This window comes from Pleurodeles waltl, chromosome 2_2 (assembly GCF_031143425.1).
Source record: "Pleurodeles waltl isolate 20211129_DDA chromosome 2_2, aPleWal1.hap1.20221129, whole genome shotgun sequence".
In the NCBI taxonomy this organism is placed as follows: Eukaryota; Metazoa; Chordata; class Amphibia; order Caudata; family Salamandridae; genus Pleurodeles; species Pleurodeles waltl.
The window spans coordinates 169,687,683-169,710,048 of record NC_090439.1 but is presented as its reverse complement, the minus strand read 5'-3'; positions in this window follow the sequence as shown (position 1 = coordinate 169,710,048).

The following is a 22,366-nucleotide window of genomic DNA, read 5'->3' as shown; positions in this document are numbered from 1 at the left end:
TGCCTGGCTCTCATATTAAATGTATTTTTTCTAACTTGCAGTGTGCTGACTCGCAAAAGGACCTGACCTCTTGTTTTCTTCAAACTAGAAGCTGAATGTAAACATAGTAGATTCGTTCTCATGAAAATCCGTATTGCATGTATGAAAGTGTTAGCTAAAATGCAACAGTGTAGATTAATGTAATGTACAAGGTCGTTCAAACCGGTGAAGACAATGGAGCTACTGACCAAAGATGTGCAAAGTATTACAGAAGGATGAAATCATACCGGGCGTGCTACCTCTGAAGACGTCAATCATATGGACCAATAAAATACCTGTAAAATAATATGGGGTGAAAGATTAATTACATAATCTGTTTTCTAATAGGGTAAAGATAGTGGGATATATCCGTAAACCAATGAAATTTTAGGGGAATGTACTACGAAAAAAGGGATAAAAACCCATGACACGGAGAGCCATTTAGAATTAGGTAGGGAATGCTATTGATTTTATCCAGAAACTTTGTCACTCTGTTTGGTGACTTACTTTGGTTTTACTTAAACCATCCTTTTCTTAGATTGACCATTTTACACTTTACCTCCTTATGAGGGAAGTGCCCCCTTTTGCCCTGGAGCTGAGTTTTGACTGATGGCGATTTGACTGATGTCCTGAAGACGAAGACTGAACCTGTGCGCTGACCCAAACCTTGGAGGGTAACTATGACAATGGAATTGTGATTTGTCTGTTTGCTTTTCCTTTCTAGGTACCAACTGCTTACTTTTGACAGGGGCCATAGTTAGATGTTTTCCAAATTGGTGTTCTAAATTGTTTTGCTTGAAGCCCAACATGCTAATGCTAATTAGAGGTTAGGACAGGGGTTCCCTATGCCGATGCAAATAGACAAATGACTGAATCTATGTTTTGTTGAACTGACGCGTTGATGACACTTTGCTTAAATTGACTTATGTTGACGCTATGTTATGTTCTAATAATTGCGTTCCTCGTGTTGTTTAAGTCTTATTCAAGTTGCCAAATTATGACAATGTTATTAAGTGTTTTGGTTTTGAGTTTAACACAAATGCTTTTAGAATTGTAATCAAATAGGGAATAAACATCATAAAATTCTACTAAACTGGTGTGGTTATTCTTGACTGCAAGGTCATGGTAGTGTTTTGAAATGATTAATGACTTTGACTAAAGTGAAATGTATTGTTGTGATAACTATTGATGACATTATTGACGTATTGATTGACTGATTAGTTATCTCGTCCTAAGGTGTCTCTCAACTGGGTCAAAAGATTCATTGGCCTAAAACGAGTCCTGATGTGTAATAAATTATCATAAAGGGACGCGTTAGCAGTTCTGGTAGCAGAGCGACGGTTTGGCCCTTTGGGGCCCTAGGACAGAGAATTACTGTTTAGATTGTTTTTCTGAGATAATGCAAATTGGAGGTATGATGTGTTTCTAAATTCATCATGACTTTCCTGGGATCTCGGAGCCTGCCTAAGTGAGTTGGGAATGTTCTCGGCATGTTAGTATGTGTGGTGTAGAATTTGCGCTTGCTTAGCTTATGCATTTTGCAGGTGATTTGTGAAGTTTGTGTGTATTTAGGCCAGGTAGTGTTGTTTTAGTAGGAGTGGGCGTACTCCATAGTATGAGAGAAGGGAAGTCAGCGTACTTCATATGAGTGTGGCGCTTTGTGCTCGAAAAAATGATCCACATGGTTGGTTGTTATTGTACAGACTGGTCGTGGTCTAAGTTTCCGGAGTATATTGACAAGTGTAGGAGACACTTGGGTTTATGTTGTAATGTGTGCGGTTTAATTAGGTCAATCGGGCATGGTTGACAAGTTGTGTTTGAGTCAAATTGTATATGTGAAACCTTCGATGGAGATTTGGCAAGTTCTAAAGTGCACTAGGACGAGCCATTGACAAGTCGAGAGTAGGATTTGCAAGTCGAATTCTGCCTGCGGGTGCGGGAACTGAGAAGGAGAGAGTAGCGGCAGAGGCTTCAAGTGAAATCTCTGTAAAGTTCTGAAGCAAATGTGTTACCCTTCCTGTAGTAAACCGGCAAATTTGATTTGTTGTTGTTAAAGGTGCTCGCAGTAATTTTGCATTAGTTTAGTGTGAATCCAGAGAGCGGCGGACAAGCCGCAAGACTTTGTCAGCTGCAGTGTGTGAGTGTGATGTCAGTGGTGCCGGGCTGAGATAGGTCAGTTGCCAAGAGGGGTCACGCACGGATTGTCTGCCGTCCGTAAGAGATTTGTGAGTTTTCAGTGTCTTTGGGGCATTCCAATTTAAGTACTATTTGTGTGTCATTGAAGCATTTGAGTTGGAAATCATTGATCAGTTCTAGTAATGATATCATGTAGATGTTGAAATGCAAAGGAGAGATGATTGATCCTTGAGGGTCCCCTGCTTTTGTGAGGTAGGATTTGGACAGGAAGGGGGAGAATAGATAATGTTAGTTCAGCTTTGGAGGTAGGATGTAATCTAGTCAAGATCAGACTCTTCTATGCGGACTTTGTGGAGTCTTTCAATTAGGGTGTCATGGTCAACCATATCAAAGGCAGCTGAGAGGTCCAGGAGAGGTAGTGCAGTAACTCCATTGCGGGCGACTGTATTTTTAAGATCATCCCAGATTGCTATGAGTGACAATTCAGTGCCTCTTCCTGGGCGGAATCCAGTTTGGTAGTCTGAAAGTATAGAATTGTCTTCAATGAATTGTGACATCTGGGTGAATGCTGCTCTTTCAATCCATTTGCCCAGGAAAGGTCCATTTGTGATTGGTCTGTAGTTGTTGGGGTCCTCCGGGTCTAGGTTTGATTTCTTTAATAACAGATGTATGTATGCCTTTTTCAGGTCTTCAGGAAAAGTTTCTGTAGTTAAAGAGTTAATGATGATTCTTCTTACAGATGTGGCAGCAGAAATAGATTAAAGAATGTTCTTGAAGATGTGTGGTGGACAAGGGTCAGAAGGGCAGCCAGAAGGCCTGCTTGCTTTCACCAAATCCATAAATTCACCTTGTGATATTTGTTTGAAGGACTGTAGAGGCTGGGTTGGTTTATTCTTAAAGGGAGTTTTAGGAAAGGGATTGGTGCTGATTGTTTTCTTCTGTTTTAAATAGGAGTCCAATGTGTCCGCCTTGGTTGTGTAATTAGTTGTCAGTTTGTTTGTGAAATCTTGAGAAGTGGGATGACTTCCTTCCATGCATTTAGGTTTACGAAATTCATTGAGAATTTTATAAAATTCTTTAGTTGCAGATTTAGCATTTAGAATTCGGTCTCAGTGGTACCTTTTTTTGCTTTTTTGATTGATGATTTGTATATTCTATTAAGTTTGTGTCGCTGCAGTTCCTCTTGAATGTTGTTTGTTTTGAGTCAGGTCTGCTACAACCTTCTGATTTGTTGCTTTATCTTTTTAAGTTCTGTGTTTCTCCAAGGTGTTGTTTTTCTTTTGTCCTCTTTGGCTTTTCTGAGTGGTATTAGAATATCAAAAGCTTCCTGTTGCCACTCATATAATATAATATAATATAATATAATAATATAATATAATCATATCATATAATAGCTTGTCCACCTCCTCTCTTGCCTATAAAGTTTTGTGGGATGGTTTGATAGCCTGGAGGATCGGCTTCATGCAACACTGGGGCCATGTCATCTTCCAACCATGATTCTATTATGAATAATAAATCAGGTTGTGTGTCTGTGAGCAGGTCGACGATGTGGTGCTTGTTGTTTTAGAGTGATGAGCAGGCAATTTAGAAAATGTGTGTTAGTGGCAGTGTTGTTTTGTTTAGGAGAATGGCGAGCAGTATATTTTGAGCTTGTGGCAGGTGTGTTGTTAGTTGTGATAACTGTGTGAGGGTCACAATAGTCCTGTTTTTCAATATAGTTTTCCTCTTCCAGCAGGCTTAGGAGGTATTTTGTTGGGTCTGTGTCTGTCGGTGGTGGACTGGTGGCTGAGAGAGACATGAAGAGTGTACTTTTTTTTGTAGGGTAGCCTTATTATGTAGTAGACAAGGGGATGCAAAGGTGTTAACCCCTTCTGTGCCGAGGACGTAGTGGTTACGTCCTTCGGCACAGTGCTGTTATTAGGCCGATCTGCCCCCAGGGGGGGCAGAAACCTCTAGGCGCCAGGGCATTTATTTTTTTTTTTTTTTTTTTTTTTTTTTTAGAGATGGGGAGCGACCCATTAGGCAAGGGTCGCTCCCCTGGGGGGCAAATTGTATTTAGACCATTTCTGCCCCCCTTGGGGGCAGATTGGCCGATAGTAGGTCAATCTGCCCCCAAGGGGGCAGAAACCACTAGGCACCGGGGATTTTTTTTTTGGCGCCAATGTCACGCAGGGGGAGCGACCCCGTAGGCAAGGGTTGCTCCCAGGGGGGGGGTGGGGGGGGGAATTTATTTTAGGCCATATCTGCCTCCAGGGGGGGCAGAAACCTCTAGGACCCAGGTCAAATTGTTTTTTTGTGTTTTTTTTGTTTGTTTGTTTTTTTAGAGATGGGGAGCGACCCATTAGGCAAATTGTATTTAGACCATTTCTGCCCCCCTTGGGGGCAGATTGGCCGATTGTAGGTCAATCTGCCCCCAAGGGGGCAGAAACCACTAGGCACCGCCAATGTCACGCAGGGGGAGCGACCCCGTAGGCAAGGGTCGCTCCCAGGGCGAGGTTGGGGAGAGTGGGGGACAAATTTATTTTAGGCCATTTCTGCCCCCCCTGGGGCCGGCTGAGCTAGAGGCCAAAATCCACAGGTAGGCACTGTTTTATATGAAAAAATGTAGTGTGTCCACGTTGTGTTTTGGGACATTTCCTGTCACAGGCGCTAGGCCTACCCACACAAGTGAGGTATCATTTTTATCGGGAGACTTGGGGGAACGCTGGGTGGAAGGAAATTTGTGGCTCCTCTCAGATTCCAGAACTTTCTGTCACCGAAATGTGAGGAAAATGTGTTTTTTAGCCACATTTTGAGATTTGCAAAGGATTCTGGGTAACAGAACCTGGTCAGAGCCCCACAAGTCACCCCATCTTGGATTCCCCTAGATCTCTAGTTTTCAAAAATGCACAGGTTTGGTAGGTTTCCCTAGTTGCCGGCTGAGCTAGAGGCCAAAATCTACAGGTAGGCACTTTGTAAAAAACACCTCTGTTTTCTTTAAAAAAATTTGATGTGTCCACGTTGTGTTTTGGGGCATTTCCTGTCACAAGCGCTAGGCCTACCCACACAAGTGAGGTATCATTTTTATCGGGAGACTTGGGGGAACGCTGGGTGGTAAGAAATTTGTGGCTCCTCTCAGTTTCCAGAACTTTCTGTCACCGAAATGTGAGGAAAATGTGTTTTTTTAGCCAATTTTTGAGGTTTGCTAAGGATTCTGGGTAACAGAACCTGGTCAGAGCCCCACAAGTCACCCCATCTTGGATTCCCCTAGATCTCTAGTTTTAAAAAATGCACAGGTTTGGTAGGTTTCCCTAGGTGCCGGCTGAGCTAGAGGCCAAAATCTACAGGTAGGCACTTTGCAAAAAACACCTCTGTTTTCTTTCAAAAAATGTGATGTGTCCATGTTGCGTTTTGGGGCATTTCCTGTCGCGGGCGCAAGGCCTACCCACACAAGTGAGGTATCATTTTTATCGGTAGACTTGGGGGAACGCTGGGTGGAAGGAAATTTGTGGCTCCTCTCAGATTCCAGAACTTTCTGTCACCAAAATTTGAGGAAAATGTGTTTTTTTTAGCCAAAGTTTGCAAAGGATTCTGGGTAACAGAACCTGGTCAGAGCCCCACAAGTCACCCCATCTTGGATTCCCCTAGGTCTCTAGTTTTCAAAAAAGCACAGGTTTGGTAGGTTTCCCTAGGTGCCGGCTGAGCTAGAGGCCAAAATCTACAGGTAGGCACTTTGCAAAAAACACCTCTGTTTTCTTTAAAAAAATGTGATGTGTCCACATTGCGTTTTGGGGCGTTTCCTATTGCGGGCGCTAGGCCTACCCACACAAGTGAGGTATCATTTTTATCGGGAGACTTGGGGGAACGTAGATTAGCAAAACCAGTGTTATTGCCCCTTGTCTTTCTCTAGATTTTTTCCTTCAAAATATAAGAGAGTGTGTAAAAAAAAAATCTATTTGAGAAATTCCCTGTAATTCACATGCTAGTATGGTCACCCCGGAATTCAGAGATGTGCAAATAACCACTGCTCCTCAACACCTTATCTTGTGCCCTTTTTGGAAATACAAAGGTTTTCTTGATAGCTATTTTTCACTCTTTATAGTTCAGCAAATGAATTGCTGTATACCCGGTATAGAATGAAAACGCACTGCAGGGTGTAGCTCATTTATTGGCTCTGAGTACCTAGGGTTCCTGATGAACTTACAAGCCCTATATATCCCCGCAACCAGAGGAGTCCAGCAGACGTAACGGTATATTGCTTTGGAAAATCTGACATTGCAGGACAAAGTTACAGAGTAAAACGTAGAGAAAAATTGATGTTTTTTTCACCTCAATTTCAATATTTTTCTTTTTCAGTTGTTATTTTCTGTAGGAAACCCTTGTAGGATCTACACAAATTACCCCTTGCTGAATTCAGAATTTTGTCTACTTTTCAGGAATGTTGCGGTTTCTGGGATCCAGCATTGGTTTCATGCCCATTTCTGTCACTGACTGGAAGGAGGCTGAAAGCACCAAAAATCGTAAAAATGGGGTATGTCCCAGTAAAATGCCAAAATTGTGTTGAAAAAATGGGTTTTCTGATTCGAGTCTGCCTGTTCCTGAAAGCTGGGAAGCTGGTGATTTTAGCACTGCAAACTCCTGGTTGATGCCATTTTCAGGAAAAAAATCACAAGCCTTCTTCTGCAGCCCCTTTTTCCCATTTTTTTGAAAAAACGAAATTTTCACTGTATTTTGGCTAATTTCTTGGCCTCCTTCTGGGGAACCCACAAAGTCTGGGTACCTCTAGAATCCCTAGGATGTTGGAAAAAAAGGACGCAAATTTGGCTTGGCTAGCTTAAGTGGACAAACAGTTATGAGGGCCTAAGCGCTAACTGCCCCAAATAGCCAAAAAAAGGATCGGCACAGGAGGGGGAAAAGGCCTGGCAGCGAAGGGGTTAAGAGTGGCATGTTGTTTATTTTGTTTGTGTCTGTTTAGTGTGAAAGGAGTATGGGTTAAAGGTGGTGGAGGAGCATGTAGATACAAATGTAAGGCTCTAAATTGTGCAGTGGGTGAGAGGTGGGTGAATGAATGTTGGTGTGTTGGGGTGCTTGTGGTAGATGTTTGTGAAGAGTGAGAATGTAGAGTATAATGAAAGTTTGTGTTATTTTGATGTGCTGATGTGTGTGGTCTGTTTTGATTTTGTGGAATAGTGAGAGGGGATATTGATGTAGTGGTTTTCTGTGAAGGATTTGTATGTGAGTTAGTGCTGGTGCTTGGTATTACAGGGGGTGTTGATGTGTTTTGGAGATGAGTGTATGGGGTGTGTAAGAGGGGATGGATGTGTGTCAGGGGTGTTTGTGTTAGTTGTGATGACTGGAAGAGGTAATATGTGTGGTGGAGTGGAGTGTAAGGATTGTATGGTTGTTTGTAATAGGTGAAGAGAGGGAAAGGGTGTTTGTAGGTGTTGTGTTGGAAGATTGGGTTTAGGTATTGTCATGATAAAAGGGGGCCTGACAGGAGTATACAAGGATAGTGCTGTTGGTTTGTATGAATAGGGAGTGTGTATCTGGATGGCTGAAAGTAATGTATACTGTGGTTTTGTGTTGTGTGGGTGATGGCAGGATGTGTTAGTGGGAAAGGACAGAGTAGTGTTTGCTGTGAGAATGAAGGTGTTTTACTGTTGTAGTTGTGGTGGATATGTGTATAGGTGTGGTATATATGGTTGTGTGTTGGTTGATGAGATATTGCAATCTATATGAGGTCAGTTTGTCATGCAAGAGTTGGATGTCTCTGCTGATAATGTGTTTGCATGTTGATAGATGTGTTTGGAGTAAGGTCCTTTCTGGTAAATGGAAAATTGGGCAGAATTTCTGGCCCTAGGCCCAACCAGTCCCAAACAGGCCCAAACATGCAAATGCCCTTGTCCTTTCCACCCTTAACCTCGACACCCGGGCTGAGACGCCCTGAGCCCTAGGTTTAAACAGCCCTACTAGCCAATAGAGACCTAGTCCTAACCCTAACCAATCAGATTTATAACCCTAAATCTGACAACCAATGGGAGACCCAGCCCTATTCACCAATCCTACCCCTAATCCTGACAACCAATAACAACCACAACCCTAAAACCAGAAATCAAAAGGGATCTCAACCCTAGTACCAATCACAAACCCAACCCTAAAAACAGAAACCAATAGGAATCTCAACCCTAGTTCCAGTCACAAACCCTACCCTAAAAACAGAAACCAATAGGAATATCAACCCTAGCACCAATCACAAACTCAACCCTAAAAACAGGAACCAATAGGAATCTCAACCCTAGTACCAATCACAAGCCCAACCCTAAAAGCAGGAACCAATAGTAATCTCAACCTTAGCACCAATCTCAAACCCAACCCTAAAAACAGGAACCAATGGGAATCTCAACCCTAGTACCAATCACAACCCCAACCCTAAAAACAGGAACTAATAGTAATCTCAACCCTACTACCAATCACAAACCCAACCCTAATCCTTAAATCAATAGAAAGATCAACCCCAACAACACCATATACAACAACCAATCGAAATTTATGTAAGGGACTGTGAGAAAACAGGGCTGATTGCAGAGGCCCCATAACTTTTTGCCCCCATTTTCCACTTTTTGCTGGTGTTTTCCTGACTTAAAGGTGCCCTGGGTACTGCTAACCAGTCCCAGGGCCTGTGCTCTGTGTAAAATGGATATGCAAATTAGGCTAATTATAAGTGGCTAAGTTAACCTACCTATAAGTCCCTAGTATATGGTAGGGCATGTAGGTTTAGGGACCACAGCATAGGTGGTGCACACCTAGGTGCATTGCTGAGGTGCCCAGTGTCATTTTAAAAGCAAGCCTGCCTTGCTGGCTGCTTTTAAATTAAAGTTATATGCAAATTCGACTTTGGAATTAAAGGTACTTCCAAAGTCTTAAACTACCTTATTTTTACATATAAGTCACCCCTAAGGTGTGCCCTATGTGCCCCTAGGGCTGGGTGCCATGTAACTATAAGCAGGGACTTTATAAAAATAGATTTATAAGCCCTGGTGAGGTAAAAACAGCCAAATTCGTTTTTCCCTCATTGAAGTAAATGGCCTTCATAGGCTAGAATGGGCAGACTTTATTTTAAATTTTAAAGTCTCCTTAAATGTTGCATACCAAGAATTTGGTATCAAATTAATTGTTGTAATAAATCCTACAACTTCCAGTTGTTGGATTTAATATAACTAGTTCAGGTAAAAAGTTTAGACTTTACCTAAAAAGTTGCCAATTTCAGCTCTGCATTGTTTTTGCTGCTGTGCTCTGATTGGCCAGCCTGCAGCAGCTTCTGCCAGGCTGCCTTGATGAGGTGTGAAGTGGCCAGACTTCACACAAAGGAATGTGCTTGGGGGAGAGAATCTCCCCTCAGCAGATGGTGAGGCAGGAAGGGGGAGGGCTGCCAAACTGGTCTTCAAAGGCAGAGAAGGACATTTGCAGCACCCAGCAACACCCCCACATCCTGCAACCCCAGACAGCTAGGTGCCCCCTTGATTAGATTAGGAGAGGGCAGGAGAGGGGTGTGTTTATGATTTTTAGCCACACCAGTGGGTGGGCTCAGCCAGATGTAACCTCCAAAAATCAGATTCATCCATGTTGGATTTTTAGAGACTGTTGCCTTCTGGGATGGATTTTTGCCACACTTCCCAGGAAGTGGTCATCACAGGGGGACGACCCTGTCCCTGATTGGAGAACCAGGGCCCCCCTGCTTTTCACCCAGGAGCAAGGATAAAACTGGCAGACCTGCACCCACACCTCAGATCCCCTCCAGAATTCAACAAGAAAGGAACTAAGGAAGAAGAAGGACTGCCCTGCTGGACCCCTGGCCTGCACCTGGACCCTGCACTCAGAATGACTGCACCAGCTGCACACTTGGGCTTCACCACAAGAAGGACTTTGCCTGGCTTCAACTGGTTCAAGGAGGGACTCCCTGTTTGCTACAGGTGAAAACTTGCTAACCAGAGTCCCCTGCACCAACTCCTGAAAGAAGCGACCAGCTGACCACTGCCCAGTGGCCAAAAAGGAGTTTGTGCCAGGTGCATTCTGGGAGTTGAAGTCCGCACCCCCAAGGACCATCACAGAACTTCTGGACCCTTGGGGTGAGCTGTGGACCCCAAAAGAACCTTAAAAGAACATCTGGGTGAAGCCCCAGAAGTTTGGAAAAGATTTGAGAATTTTTGGAAAAAAGCTCCAGAGAGGGACCGACCCGCCGTGGAAATTCTAGCCGGCTTGCCTTAACCGCGACCCGGCCTGACTTCGTGGTTCGTCCCGGTAAAGAAAAACATCCACAAAAGAGACTAAGGCCCTCATTCTGACCTTGGCGGTCTTTTCGCAAGACCGCTGAGTTACCGCCGCGGTGAAGACCGCCGACCGCGGCGGTGTGCCGCTGTGCGCATTCTGACCGCTGGGAGCGTTCCGCCGGAAAACCGCCAGCAGCCACACTGGCGGTCGGCGGGAAAGTGGAGACTGGTCAACCTCCACCGCCACGCCAGCAGAACACCGCCCACAGAATTACGACCCACATTTCTGTGTGGCGGTCTTCTGTTGGCGGTCTTCTGTTGGCGGTCACGTCCCTATGGCTCCCGTCGCCTCCCGGAGGACCAACGCACAAGGTAAGTTGATCGTCCGTGAGGGGAGGGGGTGGGGGGGTGTTGTGTGATGTGGGCGTGCATGGGGGTGTGCGTGTGAGTGTGTAGAGGGGGTGTGTGAGTGCGTGTATGCGGGCGGGGGGTGCTGCTGTGTCTATGGGTAATGTGTGCTGTTCGGCAGGTGCGCATGTCGGCATGTATGTGTGCGGGTATGTGTCCCCGTTGTGTATGTGTGTGTAGGGGGTGTGTATATGTGCATGTTGGGGGTGTGTGCATGTCGCGGTACATGTATGTGCATGTCGGGGTGGGGGTGGGGAGGGGGTTCGTACCACCTCTGGGGGGTGACAGGGGGGTGGAGGGTGTGGGGGGAGGACTCGGGTGGGTAGTGGGGGGTGGGGGAGACCCCTATCAGTGCCAGGGAAGGAATTCCCTGGCCCCGATAGTGCTTACCGCCATGGTTCGCACGGCGGTTCCCGCCCGCAAGAAACCGCGGCGGTAGGCAGGGTCATAATACCCTTGGCGGTCTTGGGACGACCGCCGGGCCGGAGTGCGCAAACTCCAGCCCCGCGGTCATGACCGCCGCGGCGGTCGGAGTGGAGAAGTAGCGGTCGGTCGCGGCGGGGACCGCCGCGGTCAGAATGCCATTTTTAATACCGCCGGTCTGTTCGCGGTCCGACCGCCGTCTCTCCGCCGACCGCCAGGGTCAGAATGAGGGCCTAAGTCCGAACGTAAAAAGTTGACCGGGACCTCCCAGCCATCGTATCCGAGAAGGGCTCCATGGACGTCGGATCAAGATCCAGGTTTACCCCGGTCGAAGGATTTTCATCTCGAAAAAACGACTAAGTCCGAAGGTAAAAGTCTCCACGAGGAAACCCACATCGCGTATCCGGACAAGGGCTCCAGGAGGTCGGATTCAACTGGCAGGTTCGTCTCGGTGAAGAAAAACTTCAAAATAAAGACTAAGTCAGAAGGTAACTTTTTAACCGAGGCCTCCCGCGACCTGTAGCCGAGCAGGGCTCCATCGCGGTCGGCCTGAAAGTTTGACTTTGCCCCGGTCGAGGTGCAACCAGATGACCCGATTGGCGCCTTTTGTTTCTAAGCGCTAGAAAAGTAATAATTCTTTAAAAATTCATATATCCGGTTCCCCTGAACCGATTTTAATCGTTTTTGTGTCATTTTAAAGATAAAAATATAAGCTATTTTTATAAATTGGTTTTGGATTTTTAAACTGTTTCCTGTGTTTTATTTAATTACTGTTTTGTGATATTTGAATGCTTTACACTTTGTCTCCTAAGTTAAGCCTTGACGCTCGATGCCAAGCTACCAAGGGTAGAGCTGGGATTAATTTACTGAGACCGAACTGTACCTATGTGGAGGTTAGTGGCTTGTTGCTAGGTGTAGGTACCTACCTGCCCTACCAATAACCCATTTTCCAACATAATTGGAAGCAGCGACGGGATCCTGTACTTGTGTTCAATATCACGTTACAGTTTTAGGTAAAACAAATTAAAAATCCTTTAAATTGTCCTAGTGCAAAAAAATGTTTTAATTTTTAATTTGGATTAATTTCAATTATTGAATTTTTGTAATTTTTCTAAATTCTTGTTTTCAATTTTTGCAAAAAGTTTTTGTTGACACAAAACTAGGGAACCATGGAGCTTGATCTGGCTAGCCTACCCACACTGACAGTAGTCCAGCTTAGGGGGTTGTGTATTGAAAGAGGGTTGCCTGCAACCACTGATCTCAGGAAGAAAATCCTGATCACATCCCTGACAGCATGGGCTGAGGCCCAAGAGGTAGAGTCAGAAGAAGCTCCAGAGGAGGGAGAAAGAAGGGAGGATGCAAGCTCTAACCACTCAGGGGAGGGAAGGCATCTGAGCCCAAGTGAGGATGAGGAAGAACGGTCCTCAGTAAACACAGTCACTAGGGGCAGATCCAAAGCTAGTGGTGGGAAGGGGGTCCTTTCAGGGGGAGAGAACCCATCCATCAGAGAAAGAGAGCTGGAGGCCCAGCTAGCATACATAGCTTTGGAAGCAGAGAAGCTGGCCCTAGAAAAGAAAAAGTGGGCATACAAAGAGAAAAGAGATGGAGGCAGCGATAAAGAAGTTGAGGTGTCCATGGGTGGGGGAGTTTGCCCCAGATTACCCAAAGGGGTGGTTCCTGCCTATGTAGAGGGGGATGACATAGATAAGTGACTGGGGGCCTTTGAGAGGGCACTCCAAATGAGAAGGGTTAGGCCTCAATACTGGGGTTCCCTTTTGTGGGAGTTGGTCCCCAACTCAGGGAGGGATAGGCTTCTGACCTTAAGGGGGGAGGAGGCAGATTCATACCCTAGTATGAAGAGGTGCTTAGCCAAGAAGTTTGGTCTGACCCCAGAGCAATATAGAATGAAGTTCAGGGACACCCAGAAGGTCAGTACCCAGTCTTGGGTTGACTTTGTGGACATTTCACTAAAGGCACTAGAGGGCTGGATTATTGGTAACAAAGTAGATACTTATGAGGGGTTATACAATCTGATCATGAGAGAGCACATCTTGACCAATTGTACCCAAGAAAGGTTACGCCAGCATCTAGTGGACTCTAAGCAGACCAACCCTAGAGAGCTAGGGGAGGCAGCTGATGAGTGGTTGAGAACCAGGGTGGTTGTCAAGTCCCAGGGGGGAGACTCCAAGAAGGGGGGGACAGGTCCCCAAAAACCTAAGGAGGGAGGTGGTAAGCCCACCACAGAGACTCCCTCTGTATCCCAGAACCCTAAGAAGGAGGAGAGTAAATCCCACTCCCACTCTGACAAGCAGAGACAGGGAGACCCAGGGTTAAAAAAACTCTTGGACAGTAGGGCTTGCTTTGACTGTCAGCAGACAGGTCACTTCAGAGGAGATGCAGCCTGTCCAAGGAAGGTGGTTAGCACTGGGCTGTCCAGTGTAGCCATAGAGGAGGATTCCTCAGATGATGAAGTCCTCCTAGCATTGTGCTGGGAGACAGGACCAGATGGTAAGCTGGTGATCCCTGAGGGTGGGAGTAGGCACTTCCACCACATTCAAGTGAATGGGATCCCTACCACTGGCCTGAGGGACACCTGTGCCAGTCACACTATAGTGAGTGACCGGTTAGTGACGCCAGACATGTATGTCCCAGGAAAGACAAAGAAAGTCAGGATAGCCACAGGGGAGGTCACCTCCAAACCTGTAGCCATAGTGCCCCTAGAGAGGGAGGGTATCCTTGACTGGATTAGGGTGGTAGTCAGTGCTGACCTCCCCCTAGATTGTATCCTGGGCAATGACCTCCCAGAGGTGAGCCTGGTCACAGATGGGGTGGTCGCCCAGGGCGCCCCCCCAACCCAAAGTCCTGGGGAGTCAGTCCCTACAGTTAAGAGACAGGGGTCCCCAAGAAAAGGAAAGAAGAAAAGGAAGGGTAGGCCACTCTTAAAGAGAGTTCCAGGAAGCCAAGGGCCTTCTGCCCCAGTAGGGGGGGAGGCCAGAGTTGGCACTGGTGAGGCCTCACCTGACCCCAAGGAAGTCCTGAGTAGTCAGGCAGCTGTCCAGATGCAAGGTGTTGCCCCTGCACTGACAGAAGGGAGAGTGGAAGGAGGGTGTCTGCCACAGGAGGTGGTAGCCCCCCACTCTAGACAGCAAGAGGGGTGCCAGGACCCCAAAGATGCCCCTAAAGCAGCTCAGCCACCTGTCAGTGGAGAGCTTAGGGTGTGGTTCTGGGAACTGACAGCTGTCAGTAGCCTCTGCTGGGTGCTAGCCTTCCTGGCAGCACTGTACTTGGCCTGGGAGGCAGACCCCAGGGCCAATAGCAAAGTAGGCCCCCTGACCCTATTGGTCATGGTGGGGTTGCTCAAGTGTTGGGTGACCTCTTTGGGTAAGCTAGGTGTTGCCCTAGCAAAGTTTGGAGTAGGGGAGGTGGGCACCTCACTACCCAAGTTGGCAGAGAGAAAGGAGGAAGACCCCCCTAGAGGAAAGTTTCAGTTTGTGTTGGGTCCTTTTACTGTTGGGATGGCTTCACTACCCATAGGGAGTGACCCTGACAGGAGGATATAAGGCAGAGTAGGCCCTGCAAAGGGACAGCCAGTTTTCTTCACTGTCTTCCTCGCCTAACAAGCCAGGAAGACTCTCCCAGGGTTGGGCTGAGTCTCCTGGGCGTGTGGGCTGGGGGGGGGGGGGGTTGTGTGAGAAAACAGGGCTGATTGCAGAGGCCCCATAACTTTTTGCCCCCATTTTCCACTTTTTGCTGGTGTTTTCCTGACTTAAAGGTGCCCTGGGTACTGCTAACCAGTCCCAGGGCCTGTGCTCTGTGTAAAATGGATATGCAAATTAGGCTAATTATAAGTGGCTAAGTTAACCTACCTATAAGTCCCTAGTATATGGTAGGGCATGTAGGTTTAGGGACCACAGCATAGGTGGTGCACACCTAGGTGCATTGCTGAGGTGCCCAGTGTCATTTTAAAAGCAAGCCTGCCTTGCTTGCTGCTTTTAAATTAAAGTTATATGCAAATTCGACTTTGGAATTAAAGGTACTTCCAAAGTCTTAAACTACCTTATTTTTACATATAAGTCACCCCTAAGGTGTGCCCTATGTGCCCCTAGGGCTGGGTGCCATGTAACTATAAGCAGGGACTTTATAAAAATAGATTTATAAGCCCTGGTGAGGTAAAAACAGCCAAATTTGTTTTTCCCTCATTGAAGTAAATGGCCTTCATAGGCTAGAATGGGCAGACTTTATTTTAAATTTTAAAGTCTCCTTAAATGTTGCATACCAAGAATTTGGTATCAAATTAATTGTTGTAATAAATCCTACAACTTCCAGTTGTTGGATTTAATATAACTAGTTCAGGTAAAAAGTTTAGACTTTACCTAAAAAGTTGCCAATTTCAGCTCTGCATTGTTTTTGCTGCTGTGCTCTGATTGGCCAGCCTGCAGCAGCTTCTGCCAGGCTGCCTTGATGAGGTGTGAAGTGGCCAGACTTCACACAAAGGAATGTGCTTGGGGGAGAGAATCTCCCCTCAGCAGATGGTGAGGCAGGAAGGGGGAGGGCTGCCAAACTGGTCTTCAAAGGCAGAGAAGGACATTTGCAGCACCCAGCAACACCCCCACATCCTGCAACCCCAGACAGCTAGGTGCCCCCTTGATTAGATTAGGAGAGGGCAGGAGAGGGGTGTGTTTATGATTTTTAGCCACACCAGTGGGTGGGCTCAGCCAGATGTAACCTCCAAAAATCAGATTCATCCATGTTGGATTTTTAGAGACTGTTGCCTTCTGGGATGGATTTTTGCCACACTTCCCAGGAAGTGGTCATCACAGGGGGACGACCCTGTCCCTGATTGGAGAACCAGGGCCCCCCTGCTTTTCACCCAGGAGCAAGGATAAAACTGGCAGACCTGCACCCACACCTCAGATCCCCTCCAGAATTCAACAAGAAAGGAACTAAGGAAGAAGAAGGACTGCCCTGCTGGACCCCTGGCCTGCACCTGGACCCTGCACTCAGAAGGACTGCACCAGCTGCACACTTGGGCTTCACCACAAGAAGGACTTTGCCTGGCTTCAACTGGTTCAAGGAGGGACTCCCTGTTTGCTACAGGTGAAAAATTGCTAACCAGAGTCCCCTGCACCAACTCCTGAAAGAAGCGACCAGCTGACCACTGCCCAGTGGCCAAAAAGGAGTTTGTGCCAGGTGCATTCTGGGAGTTGAAGTCCGCACCCCCAAGGACCATCACAGAACTTCTGGACCCTTGGGGTGAGCTGTGGACCCCAAAAGAACCTTAAAAGAACATCTGGGTGAAGCCCCAGAAGTTTGGAAAAGATTTGAGAATTTTGGGAAAAAAGCTCCAGAGAGGGACCGACCCGCCGTGGAAATTCTAGCCGGCTTGCCTCAACCGCGACCCGGCCTGACTTCGTGGTTCGTCCCGGTAAAGAAAAACATCCACAAAAGAGACTAAGTCCGAACGTAAAAAGTTGACCGGGACCTCCCAGCCATAGTATCCGAGAAGGGCTCCATGGACGTCGGATCAAGATCCAGGTTTACCCCGGTCGAAGGATTTTCATCTCGAAAAAACGACTAAGTCCGAAGGTAAAAGTCTCCACCGAGGAAACCCACATCGCGTATCCGGACAAGGGCTCCAGGAGGTCGGATTCAACTGGCAGGTTCGTCCCGGTGAAGAAAAACTTCAAAATAAAGACTAAGTCAGAAGGTAACTTTTTAACCGAGGCCTCCCGCGACCTGTAGCCGAGCAGGGCTCCATCGCGGTCGGCCTGAAAGTTTGACTTTGCCCCGGTCGAGGTGCAACCAGATGACCCGATTGGCGCTTTTTGTTTCTAAGCGGTAGAAAAGTAATAATTCTTTAAAAATTCATATCTCCGGTTCCCCTGAACCGACTTTAATCGTTTTTGTGTCATTTTAAAGATAAAAATATAAGCTATTTTTATAAATTGGTTTTGGATTTTTAAACTGTTTCCTGTGTTTTATTTAATTACTGTTTTGTGATATTTGAATGCTTTACACTTTGTCTCCTAAGTTAAGCCTTGACGCTCGATGCCAAGCTACCACGGGTAGAGCTGGGATTAATTTACTGAGACCTAACTGTACCTATGTGGAGGTTAGTGGCTTGTTGCTAGGTGTAGGTACCTACCTGCCCTACCAATAACCAATTTTCCAACAGGGACAAGTTAACTGAAGCCCCAGCCCTTGTGGGAAGGGAGGAGGGAGCTGCTACTCTATTCAGAATCTCCTTGGATACAGACAAGCTGAATCCACACTTCCAAGCTAGCAGGCTCTACTTTCCAGGTAAGGAAGAGATTGTAAAAAACACTGAAATACTTCTTGTCGTGCACTCAGTAATTTTGCTTTTTTAAGGCAAAAACAGGTGATGCAGATAGTTTCTAAACACAATTTAAATCACAGAAACAGATTAAACAGTCTCCTAAACACACTCCAGTTAGCCACTGAGGTGTATGTAGCCTATTTACTTAAAAAAGAAGGGGGGCTTTATGCAGTCTTTTGCCACAAACTAGAAGGGAACTTTCAAACAGTCACAGTTGAAAAACAGCACTTTAAAAAGGCCAACCTGCCTGAAACACAGAGAGTCTGCAGTAAACAGGAACGGATAGCAGTAGAAAACACTTTAAAAATAATAATACGTTTCCCAGAAAAGTCTGGGGCTCCTTACCTAGGTCTCCTAGGAATCCTTGATCACTGGGCTGTGTTAGGGCGCAGGGAAAAAGCTGGGCTCACAAAATGGAGGTGGCTATCTTGGGGTTCCCTCCACAAATTTAAATGGCCAGGGCAGGTGTGAGAGGAGGGCTCAGGTTGCCTGGGACTCAGAGAGCCAATCAGTGAGCCCCAGCCCCTGTGGTAAGGGAGGAGGGAGCTGCAGCTCTATTCAGAATGTTTGTGCGGTATCCTGACTGTCTAACTGTACCTAACTATATGTGGTGTTTAGCTTTATGGTGTTTTGGGAATGCACTCATCCCTCTGGCCATGCCTGCTTTATTGGGATTAATCTCCGGGGACCATTGTAGTGTTGCTGCCTATCTGTGGGGTCTGATCTAAGTTTTTCTCTTTGTGTGTTTTGCTGTTGGCTAATTGTCACCCCACCTTTGACCTGTCAATCAATAACCTACAGGCCTGGGCTTCAGAGCCTGCCTGACCACGTACCTTCATGCTGGCGTTGACAGAAAATTCATGATGGGAGAACCTAACAATGGTGATGCAACTTGGTTTGTGTATTAAAATGTATTATTTATCATTGATTAATCTAATATCAACAGAGGAGGCAGCTCCATTGTTAGATGGCCTTGGGTCGAAGCTGGGGTGCAAATTTCTGCATTTGGACTTAGTCACCAAAATGGAATTCGAATAACTCCAGTGGGACAAAACAAAGGGCTGTAGCCGAAGATAGTTCCACAGGGTTGGATATCACTTTGGAGAGTAATTGTTGCAACAGATTTGCTGCTGCAAAGAAGATCATAGCAGGAGAAGCTTGGAAGTCCATCCAGCCGGCAATGCAACTCAGGTGGATGGGTGAGCAGGTTGCTTCTGGTTTACTCCTGGTTCTCAGAGCACTTTCTGGCCAAATTGTAAGTCCTCAGATTTAGAAAGTGTCCATCTGGGCACCCTTAGCACCACAGCCAGGGGTCCAGGACTGGTGGGATATGTCTTGGGGGTTCCAGACTTACTCAGGCTGGGTCAAGGTGCGTGTTAAAGGTGGTGGGAACCTGTTTTAGCTTTGCAGCTCCAAACAGTAGGGCAGCAAACTAGCCCTTGGATTCACTTCTGGTAGTTGTAGGAGCAAGTATAGGTGCAGGGCTCAATAGCAGGGATGCCCTCTGAGGGCTCAAGGCAGGTTCCAGGCAGCAAAACAGTCCTTTAAGGTTAGGCAGCAGTCTGGCAGAGTGCACAGAAGGTCACAACAGTAAGCAGTCTTCTGAGAGTCCTTTCGCAGGTCCAGTACTGAACTGAGGAGTGGGTCTGAAGGCCCTATTTTTATATCGTGGTGCCCTTCTTCTGGAAGGTGGGAGACATTTCTGGAAAGGTTGTTTGAAGTGCTTGGAATTTTCTGCCTCCCCTGCCCTGGCTTCAAGCTGGCTTCAGTGACAATACAGGGTCATCAGGCCCTTTGTGTGAAGGAAAAGTACAGGCTATTCAGGTGCTCAGCTTTGCCCCCTATACTGCCAGCATATGGCCCATTCAGGCACATCTAATCCCTCTATTATGTGACTGTCTGGGAGGAATTCACAAAATCCTTCAACCACCCCTAGTCATGTGACCCAAGACAGGCTGCAGGCACAAAGGGCTAAGGGCGTGAAAATGCCAACATTCTAAAAGTGGTATTTTCAAAATTTTAATGGAAAATCGAACTTTACCATTGAAGAGGGTTTAACATTACACTTTCATAGGTCCTAAAGATGCCTCTTCTCAGTTAGGAATTACAGCTTATTAAATGTAATAAGGAATCCCTTATATTATCCTATGGGAGAGGTAGACCTCACAGTAGTGAAGAACAAATTTGGAATTTTTTCACTACCAAGACATGTAAAACTTACTTGTCCTAACCTTTAAGTACACAACACCCCGGCCAATGGGCTACCTAGGGCTTACCATAAGAGTGATTTATATCTAATGAAAAGGACGTTTAAGGCTTGTCAAGGGGGTTTGAATGCCAAGTCGACATTGTAAGGTGACACTGCATTCAGGCTGCAATAGCAGGCCTGGAACACATTTTAGAGTGCTACTTAGGTGGGTGGCACAATACGTGCTGCTGGCCCACTGGTAGCATTCAATTTACTGGCTGGGTATGTGGTATACTAGTCTATAAGGGACTTTTACATACATTTATTATGCCACTTAGGTATATGCCAATCAAATCATGTTAGGGGAGTGAGCACATGCACTCTAGCACTGGTTAGCAGTGGTAAAGTGAACCCAGTCCTAGGGCTAACAATAGCAAAAATCCAGCAAAAAGTGGAGGTTAGTAGACAAAATATTTGGGGAAAGGCCACCTTAAGGCTGACTGGTCTAATACGTGCCCCTCCCAGCTATAATTGGGGAGAACAACTGAACCTCCTAGAAGTTCTCATCACAAAGGTGCAAGAACCTAGAAAACCATTGTTAGAAATGCGGTCTCTGATTGGCAGACAGTTTATACCCTGTCCAAGTAAGGACCCTCACTCTAGTAAGGGCAAGGGAGATACTCAGCTCAGACAACCCCTGCTCACCCCTCTGGTAGCTTGGCATGAGTAGTCAGGTTTATCTCAGAAGCAATGTGTACAGCATTTGTACCTAACACACAGTAATACAGTGAAAACACTACAAAAGGACACCACAGCAGTTTCTCAAAAATAGCCAGCATTTATCTATGTAAAACAAGACCAAAATGGGAAAGGTCCAACATACAATAATAAGGATAAGAATTTTGCAAGAATTAAATTAGAGAGGGATTTAGTTCCATTCTTAGTAATGATTTAGCCAACTCTGAGCTACTAATGCTAACATGGAATGTAGCCGGTCTTGGCAAGAAGTTGGGGGATCTGGAGTGAGCTAACTTTGTTAGTGATATGCACATCTGTCTGTTCCAAGAGACCTGGGCTCAAGGGCATATCAATATTGATGGTTTTTTTTCTTATAATATACCAGCCCAATTACCAGAGAAGGGCCTAGGGCGTGCTAAAGGGGGACTTCTAGTGCTATTAACAAGAAACAGCAATGTGAGCACCTGCTATTAAAAATAGATTCAGTGGACCTAATGGGAGTCCAACTCACATTTCATGGGGAATGTAAAATCATCCTTATTAATGTATATGCTCGATCTGTTCCTCGGGGTTCTGAGTCTCAAACCCTGGCACAGTTGACTGATCTTCTGGTTTCTTTACATCCACCGTTCTTTTTAATATTAGCAGGAGACTTAAATTGTACATTTGAACCCTCTCATATGATCAATGGTCTAACAGATGAAGAAGATGAAATGAGGGGAATGCCCCAGTTAATGCATAACCGCCAATGTATTCAATCACATATGGCCCTCCAGCTAGCTATGGTATGTTTAAAGTATGGACTCAGAGCTTGCAATGGTCGTACACCCTCAGATCCAAATATGGCACCCACCTTCAAACGAGGGATGTCCTCAAGCGTAATAGATTATTTTTTATTAGACTTTAGATTGTGGCCTCTATTAAAGGACATGATGGCAGAATCTCGATGTGAAAGTGATCACAATCCCTTGTTACTTACCATGAATGGGAATGTTTTTAGGAGAACACTGAATATACAGCGCACAGTGGTTCCCTCACCATTGTTGATTAATAACTATACTAGGGTCTCATGGCCCAAGGTTCTGTCTAATCCCTACTCGATAAACGAGATTTATAAATTGTTTATCGACGAGTTGGCAATTTTTGAGGACCACGATGCTGATAACATCCCTATCCTGGATATCCACCAAGTGATGTTAATGGAATTGCAGAGGTTCTTCTACAAAACGTCTAGCTTCAAATCCTGTGATGATCCCTCCAAGGATGACAGAGGATGGTTCAATGAGGACTGCAGTAGGGCTAAACTTGCACTAAAAGCTGCTATGAAGAGTGGCTCCCTAACAGAGATCCAACCAGCTAGGTGTTTTTATAAGAAGGCACAAATGCTAGCAAAAAAACTATGGTAGGATTCGATATGGCAGGGCTTGGTACTTGCAACAAAAAATAATAACAACATGATGTTTTGTGAATTACTCTCCAGATGGCAAGGAGGGGGCAGGAGGTGCAGAAGGAATTATATCCAACCTGAGATCCGGGTGGGACACTTCTCTCAACTTTATGCAGCTCTTTGCATTGCCTTAATTGGCCACTCCCCAATGTGTGATTTAACTACCTCACGGTTGGATGGCCTGGGTGATTGTCTCGATCCACTTATCTTCTCTATAGAGGAACCCAAAGCTGCTATTAATTCCATGAAACCAGGCAAAGCTCCCGGGCCTGACAAGATACCAGGTGATCTATACAAATCTGAAATAACTATCTGGTCCTGGTATATCAATCTGATTTCAAATAAAATTACCGCCGGCGGAGAAATCCCTAACACCTGGAAGGGCGCTGAAATAATTCCCATTTTCAAAAAGGGCAATGCAAATT